We start from the raw sequence: 9654 nt of genomic DNA on the forward strand, positions 1-9654 counted from the left end.
AACGGCTTTCATTTTGGAGGGCGATGTTGAGCAATATTTTCAGTTGCATTGATGTTTCTGATGCTGGTTAGAACAACTGTTTTAAATCAATTCTTCCTTTGTCTGCATTTTTAAATGGCTGGAAACTAGTCACTTGTCATCACTGCTGGAAACTACACACTTATGTGATGTCATCAATTTGGAATTATTTTAATGTACTGTATATGTGGACATGACAGTTAACGGTACAGCAAGAAGGGTGTTCTTTTTTTTCTTTTTTTCTTTCAACTGAAAGCAAGTCTCCTGAGGTTTCACCCTTAAAAGACAGTATTATGAAAGGTCAAATAGAATGTTTTTTTTTTTTTTTTGTGTGTGTATTAACTGTAGAGGTCAATAGATTTGCTTAGTTGCACATGTGCAAGCCCAAAGTTGTTGGGTAGGTTAGAATGTTTACTTCAACAGGCATAGGATCCAAATTTTGCAAGTTAAACTGATCACTGAGATTAGTCTCTTGAAATATATTATGTCTGGTGTAATTTTATTATTTTTTTATTTTATTATTGTTTTTTTTGTAAATGTAAAACACTATTTTGTAGCCTTTTACCTGTGGAAGTGCCAGTCTGACTTTGCACCACAAGCTACAATGTAATAACTACGAGCATTGATATGGCCATCCAACAGCTTTTGCAATGATCAATAGATAAAGCTTTCTCCACCAATTGCATAAATGTACCAGATTATTCTGTAATAAATTTAAACTCGAGGTGGCTTTGATGTGGCAGGGCAACAATCCCATTGGACAAAACAGTCTGCATGCCTCATGGGGTGGTGAGGATATCCTATCCTGAGATCAACACCGTCAAAAAGTAAAGTTTTTGTTGTAAAAACACTTCTCACCAATATACTGTTTATTTTGGGTTTTCCAAAGACAATGCAAAAAAATTATCACCAGCATTCTTTTGATGTGAATTTCCTCTGTACATCTTGAATTTTTTTAAACTATTTTTTTCGGTTTGGCATGAAACTGTTGAGGCTGTGATCTAAAAGGAAGATTTATTGCTCCTGTGAAGTGGCCAGTTAGGTTTTTACCCTGATAATCTTTAAAGGCTAATAGACATGTTGCAATTCTTAAACCTGGAGTACACAGTTTTCAAGCTGCTAGCAAGATTTGAATGTAGCCTCATTTCACTCCCTTCCCTCTGATTGGCTGGTCCTTGTACCGAATTGTTTTTAAAATAATAATGAAACTTGGAGGCTTAAGTTTGTCTCACTCATGTCAGAGGAAGCAAAGGTCAAGGGTCAGACAGCGTTTTTCAACTTGTCAACCACTGATTTTCAAACTTTTTCTTAAATAAAAAGCATTGTTTGTTAATATCACGACATTCTACAAAGTCTGAGAAAAATATTTTTTTGGTTTCTTTTCACAAGTACACAGCAATAGTAGCCTACCATATTGTCTCACAGCATGAACTTTTCTTACAGATGTTGGTTTCTACATATTTGGAGTGTCATGTTGTGTTACCGCGTTGACACTTTGATCCTTTAGACTACGCCCCAACATGAGTTATATCCTTATTTCTTGACCGGCTGAATGCAGTGCAGTACTAATTTGTTTTTATTCCAAGCCTAAATTATTCTGTGGCTTTGTGTGATGTTTGGGCCAAACAAATTTGACAATGTAAAGCCTGTTTGAAGTCGAGGATTTCGTTCAGTTTTGGCTCTGAAGCACTTGCAGCAAACAAGGATATGCACACTACAACACAGTGGTACTTTAACGGGCATTTTAGTTTGTTGAAATGAGATAAGGGCTCTGTCTGTTGTTGCCCAGGCCACATTTCCTTGTTTTTTTGAATGCCCAAATGTTCTCATTTCATTATGCATCTCAACTCTGTCCCCCAATGGAAATGCTCTAATGTGGAATGGCATTATGATCTTTGAAATTTGTATTCATTTAATAGCTATTATTTTTATTCACAATGTTGCATGTGGACTGAGTGTCTCCATTATAGGTTTAAGGTGAACATTTATTTTTTATTTTTTATTTTAAATAGAAGGATTAGTGACATATGAAAACAAAACACAAAAAAAAATAATAGGGTAAAATCGAGCATGTGCTGTTATATGTCCTTCTCTAGTGGCCATCAACAAATGTGCCTGAAATACTTTGCAAGACCTCTCCACACGGTGATGTTTCCTCCCGGTCTTGTTTGATGAAATATACTCTAAAAGAACCCTTTTTCAGATGTTGACAGCTGTCTGACAACCAAACTATGGCATTAGCATTTTATTTGATGAAACATGATTGTGACAATTGTCCAGTTAAGGAAACACCTTGAAATGGGAGTAGAATTGAGTCAAGGATTGTGCAAGAATGACATTTTTAATAACTTTGGAGGGGGCCTTTAAAAACACTTATTTGGCCAAATAACTGTAATCTGTTCTTTTTTTTGGGGGGGTGGGGGGGGGGGGCTTAATATGGCAAATGTTGTGAAGGCAAATGAATGTATATCTTTGTACAAACTGTTTAGATCAGAGGACTTAGTTATAGTTATGACAGACACATGCAAGAAAAAAAATCTTTTTATAAAAACGTTTTGTATTAGATCATTAACAAGTTTTGTACATACGAAGGTTAGGCTTTCTGATTAGCAGAAAGGTAAAACATTCCTACATTTTTTAAAATGTTGATGGAGAAATATTATGAAAACATGCGCAATGTTTTATGTGCCTTTTATTTGGTTTTGTCTAAATAAAAGAAGTAAAACATGATTGTCAAAGTGGCCATGTTGAGACCTACGTATGATGTGTTTTGGGTGGCAAAGGTGGTTTGACGCCTAGAGCTAAGAATTCTCCACAATAACCGTGGAGGTGTACATTGTGTTTACCAGCTCGCTGGCTCACAGTTGGCCTGTTTGTTACCAAAGTGCCTCTGTGAAGATGGATATGGAAGGATTGTTTGAGAGTGCGTGCCAAAAGATGAACAAAAGTTCTTTTTCCATTCTTTAACTATTAAACTTGAAAATATTGAAGTTTGTTTGTGTATTATCTGAATGCAGTGTACTAATATTTTATATAATTTTTTGGGGTGGGACTTAAACGCATTCATTACAAATCAATTCGTTTTAAAAGTTAACATTTAAATCACATTTTGTGTTCCAAACAACGCAACCTTTGTCAGTGCAGGATTTACTGGTACGCCGATTACACTGACGCACACATCAAAGCTGGGCCACCAAAATGTAGAAATTGGATGAAACAATTTCATTTAAAAAAAAATATTTTTTAAATAAATAAACAAAAAAAAAAACAATGAAAGCCTTGATAAGCTTGGCTTGTGCGAATTGCGCAAAAAGGAGTTTTCATACCACCGAAGCGCTTTAACCCGCCCTACATGTGCTCCAACTTTTTAACTGCCATGCAGAAACCATTTAAAGGCAAAAACTGTTCGAATAAAAAAGGTCCTAAAATGCCAGTTTAATTTTGTGTCTGTTTAATTTCGGCCAGGGATATTTTCTATCAGTTTTTGTACTATAATTTATTGAAATGCATTTTTTCCAGAGTTAAAAATATTCCTGTCTGTGTCTATTATTTAATTCAATCGTCCACTAAAATCCATTGACTTTAAGCCGTGTTGCATTTTAGGACCAATATTGTTATATGATTAAAATTCAATTAATCGAGATTAATTAATTACAAAGCCTCTAATTATTTTTTTTTCTTATCAGGTCCCACCCCAAATTATTATACAGGACTTTTACCACATGTAAGGTTATCTGATCATCTAATAGATACAGGTGTATCTAAACAATTTGGAATACAGTAATCCCTTATGGTTCCGGACCACCCCCACAATAGGTGAAATCCCTGAAGAAACAACCACACACTCGCATATATATATATATATATATACATATATATAAAATTATTATTATTATTAAACAGTTTAAAGCTGTATTAACCTTCCCAGACTCTTATTAATCTTCCCGACACTCCTATTAACCTCCACCTTACTTTTATAAACACTTTGTATACTCTTAAACGCCATTTAAACTCTTAAACATACAGTAATGCACGGTATTACTGTACACGATATGTACATTTTATTCCGTTACGTTTTAATGATTTTTTTCCAGGTATTATTATTATTATTTTTGACAGTTTTAATGTTTTAGGATCAGAAGCGTTTATTTTACCACAACGAAAAAATTACAGAATAAATTTAAAATCCAGCAATATGGCGAATTATGCGCGATATGAATTTGAAAAGAAAATCTGTAATCCACTGAATCCGCAGTAAGTGAGCCACGATATAGCAAGGGAACACTTGAGGAAAACATTTCAGTGTTAAATTCCAAAAGTAAAACTCAGCTTCACAATACACACAGTTTAACACACATATTGCTTGAAACAAAATATATTTTTTTAATCTGGGTCAATCTCGGAAAGAAAAAAAAAAGATTACAGCCTCTTCAATGAGAGTCCATCCATCCATCCAATTTCTGTACCGCTTATCCTCAAGCAGGTCATGGGCGGCGGCACGGTGGCCGACTGGTTAGCGCGTCAGCCTCACAGTTCTGAGGACCCGGGTTCAATCCCCAGCCCCGTCTGTGTGGAGGTTGCATGTTCTCCCCGTGCCTCTGTGGGTTTTCTCCGGGCACATGGGTTTTCTCCTCCCACATCCCAAAAACATGCATTAATTGGAGACTCTAAATTACCCGTAGGCATGACTGTGAGTGCGAATGGTTGTTTGTTTCTTTGTGCCCTGCAATTGGCTGGCAACCAGTTCAGGGTGTACCCCGCCTCCTGCCCGATGACAGCTGCGATAGGCTCCAGCACGCCCGCGACCCTAGTGAGGAGAAGCGGCTCAGAAAATGGATGGATGGATGGAGGTCATGCAAGGAGTACATAATTGTACAGTAATCGTCTAAAAGTTTGAATCCTGATTCTTCACTGGTTGCATTCTGCTGCACAGACATACAGTCATGTTTTATCATATTTTTTTATTTAACCTTTATTTATCCAGGTGGGCAATTGAAAACAGATTCTCTTTTGCAATGCCGACCGAGCTGGAGACAGCAGAGTAAAACAAGGCAAAATCAAATATAAATAAAGACATACAGAATACAACAACCTGTACAATGTGATGTAGGCCTACACAAACTGTACACAAAACATAAACAAAACACAAAATAGTAATACTAAAAATAGTCATCATTTACGAGACAGAATCTTCCTCTCAATACTGTAGCTCCCTTCACCCAAACCTTAACTATTAATAATTGAACCGCCAAAGAATGCCTAAAAGGAATGTACATCTATCCATCCATTTTCCGTACCGCTTCTCCTCACTAGGGTCGCGGGCGCGCTGGAGCCTATCCCAGCTATCTTCGGGCGAGAGGCCGGGTACACGCTGGACTGGTTGCCAGCTAATCGCAGTAAGGAATGTACGATTTGGAGTTATTCTAAAATTATCTACAAATCTAATTATTTTAAAATATGTGCTAACCAGTCGTCAACACAACAAACACGTGTGCTCTCAGAAGTGGGTCTTCTTTACAGAGGCAACCAATCAGAGGAAATGGGGCAGTCTTAGCCAAATATGGACAAAGCGGGTACAAAACTTGGTCAAACAGAAGTAGCTATCAGAGGGGCCTTTCCTGGACACGTAAGACAAAACAAAGGTGGGTTTTTTTTAACTGAAATGTACACTTTTATACAAAGTCCATGTTAGATGTTCTTTTTTTTTCCCATGTTCTTTTAAGGCAGTAATCTGAGTGTCGTAAGTCGCTCGTAACTTTTTATCAAGCTGTTGCGTTAATAGAAGTGTATAAAACAATCCAAACTACTGTGCTAAATAGACAATTGACCTCCATCTTGATAAATGAAGTGACGTCGATGTGCGCATGTCACACGGCTATTCCGATTCAATGTAGTGACGTGCACTGTATACACCAGATGAGAATAGATCACGTCACATGTGAACAGTTGACTAGAAATCTTCAATCGGAATGACAAAAAAGTCTGCGTGTAAACCCGGCTACTGTTTTGTCCCATGTTGATGACTAGTGAACCTTGGCTAGGCTTTGTCAGTGTTGGGGCCTCTAATTGCACAATTATTGCTTCATGTATCAATAATTGGTCATTGATGGCCAGGTTCCATATGTTGTTATATTTAATACTTTGTGCATAATTTATATATATATATATATATATATATACACACACACACACACTTTTGAGTGGAGTGTCTCCTATCCCATTTACTCTGGACACCTCTACTGTACTGTGGTGAACCCGATCAGAGAGTAAAAGTTATATACTGTAAATGTATAGCCCCCACTATTAAAACACTACATTTATAATAAAAAAAATTAACACAATAAGAATCATAAATATTTTTATTGACATATTAACGTTTTACAACAGCAAACTTGTACATACTTCTCATATGTCACAGTAATAAATGCAATATATTTTGTATTTTCTGTCACTTACAGAATCACAAAGTAATTTCTCTTATCAGATGGGCGCTGTGTTATACCTCTGTTACTGGCACGTTTTCCCAAAATGGAAACACTTGACAACTCCATGATGTAATCTGGCAAATATTGTGTTAATGTATCAAGAAATCAGGATTTCTATCTGCATATCGTAAATATATTTTCTTTCATGGGCAGAAAAACAGTCAAACAAGCTCAAATCTAAGCTGCCATATTCAGCGGCTACTTGTTCTCTGTTTCTTTAGCCTCAAAATTATTTCATGAACCATTTGCACCTCAAACTAATCACTATGTAATAACCTTTTAGAAATTCAGTCTTAACGTCTTCACAGTCAATGAATGCATCGACCATGTTCCTCACAATCAGTAAGCAGTACATTGCACTCTATTCTTTGATAAAAGAAAAAAGAAAACACTATGGGGCATTGTTGTTGTTTTTCCTCCCTATGCAAAGGGAAGTCAGTAAGAAGGATAGTATTGTCATGTCTGGTGCTACTGCTCCAAGCCCATATTTTCAACTCTATAAAAAGACAAAAATGACATAGAGGCAGAGTGAACAACTCAATGGATGCTCTCCAATGAATATAGTGTAAGAAGTTAAGAAAACAATTGTACATGAAATGTCTGTATCATGATTGTTGACACAGATTAAAATAGGTAGCGTCCACCTATTTTTTACAAACAGTTCATGGGGTAACCAACGAAAAGTTAAGCACTGTAAATTGTAAAAAACCTCACATAATATTTAGGGTTCTTAAAAAAACAAAATCAAGATTATTTACTTCATAGTTAATATAATATAATGTAGGATTTATTTTAAATACTTAAACCTAATTTTGCTACTTTGTGAGTGTTGACCGAAGACAGAAAACCACATGTAAGATTATTTTCACAATTATAATTATTAACTTCTGAACCCAGTGAAGTGCTAACTTGCACCAAAATTACATTTAATCCAAGCATTTTAGATCAGACATCATTAACATCGGCTCTTGTTCTGACATAAAACAATATTACCTGAAAGTACAGTGGATCTCAAAGTTGAGTTTGCCTGAGGTCATACAAAATGTGAAATTTGTCAAAGATGGGGAAAACATCAGAAAAATATAATTGTGTAGATTTTACTAGTTGCCTAGCATGCCAGCACCATGCTATATGTAATTTTGTTTCTACTGTATGCCCAAGCACGGACCCTATTGATGTCATATGTTCTGTGTCATTTTAATAATATCTGATCAAACAGGCTTAAATGATCTGGGATCAAACATCATCATACAATGCAGTGAAAAAGTATTCGGCCCCTTCTCTCTCTTTTTTTCAGTTTCCCCCACTAAAATGTTTAAGATCATCAAATGTAAATATCGGATGAAGATAACCCAAGTTATGTCTTTAAAATGCTGCTGTAAACAGTAATTTATTTATTCAGAAGGGGAAAAAAATATTTAAAGCTACCTGACCCTGTGTGAAACAGTCATTGTACCCCTTGTAAAATGATGAAATAGCTGTGGTTAATCAACTTTTTTGGAAAGCTGAGTTCATTTTCATTAATAAATAAAATCACCATTGAATAGATGTATTTTATGTCTACTTTGGTTTGTCTGACATTTACATTTGTTTGATCTTAAACATTAACATTGGGAAACTATGCAAAAAAAAAAATAATAAGAATATGAGAAGGAGGCAAATACTTTTTCTCAATACTGGTACATCGGACATATTTCTATGTAAGCGTTCTACCAATTTTGACTTACCACATAATTTATGGCAGGAAGGTTGACATTGGAGATTAACAGCAGAGTAGTACTACTATACTAGTAGTATATCATGTGTGACAAAAGTGTTGACGAGGATGAAAAGGATCAAAAAAGGGGAAGACAGTGATAAGTGCAACTTTAAATCAATGCAATTACTGATAACAGTCATTAAATATGCTTTATCACCATTGTTAGGTGTATCAGGTGTCAATCAATCTCAAGAGCATTTGACAGAAAGCAAAAAACAAAAAAGCAATTGTCCATAATAATTCCACAATCACAGAGATAACTGAAACTCTGATTCTTTAAAAACATGCACATTCTTTGCGACAAAAGAAAACACAAGCCTGAAGATCAGCCTGCACCAGCTGAGCCACTTTTTATTTTTTTTGACTAAGATAGATACATTAAATAAAGAGAGCACTATTCACAAACATATGAGTGGCCTTTGTCCGTGTTTCGTGTTCTCTTAGAATCAATTGAAGAATAAAATGCATAGAGAAAGTATTGATTCTCATCATTACTAAGATTACAATGTTACTAAGATTCCAAACTGTAAACTGCATAAGTACAGCGTGATCCTGCTTTCATTAGGTATTTGTGCTTTTAGAGACTAACCTTTGTTTTACATTCCTTCTTCTTCTTGTCCCGTTAGGTCATCCTTTTCCATGTAAGCCTATCTCCTGCATCCTCCTCTCAAACACCAACTGCCCTCCACCCTTGCTATCTCTTCTCCCTGTAGCCTCACTCTTCCCCCGCCACCCTTCTCAGTCATGCACATATATTGTTTTACTTTGGCTAATCTTCATTCCTCTGCTTTCCAGTGCATGCCTCCATCTTTCTAACTGTTCCTCCACTTGCTCCCTGCGTTCACAATGTCATCTGCAAACATCATGGTCCACGGGGATTCCAGTCTAACCTCATCTGTCAGCCTATCCATCACCACTGCAAACAAGAAGGGGCTCAGGGCTGATCCCTGATGCAGTCCCACCTCCACCTTAAATTCCTCTGTCACATTTACAGGACACCTCATCACTGTACTGCTGCCCTCATACATGTCCTGTAGTATTCTAACATACTTCTCTGCCACTCCAGACTTCTGTATGCAGTGCCACAGTGCCTCTCTGGGTACTCTGTCATAGGCTTTCTCTAGATCTATAAAGACACAATGTTGCTCCTTCTGACCTTCTCTGTACTGTTCCATCAATACCCTCAAGGCAAATATTGCATCTGTGGTACTCTCACTATAAACCAGGTGGCTCGAGTGGCTTAGTTTGTTGCATTTTAACCTGCAGGATATTTGTCCAGGTTCAATCACTAGCAGTTTGTGGTTATAAGGATGTTGTTGGTTTTTTTTTTTTATTTTATTTTTTTATACAGTGATCTCTCCATCTTTGGGATTATTCTTGACAATCAGCTAC

Source organism: Phycodurus eques, chromosome 7 (assembly GCF_024500275.1).
Source record: "Phycodurus eques isolate BA_2022a chromosome 7, UOR_Pequ_1.1, whole genome shotgun sequence".
Taxonomy (NCBI): domain Eukaryota; kingdom Metazoa; phylum Chordata; class Actinopteri; order Syngnathiformes; family Syngnathidae; genus Phycodurus; species Phycodurus eques.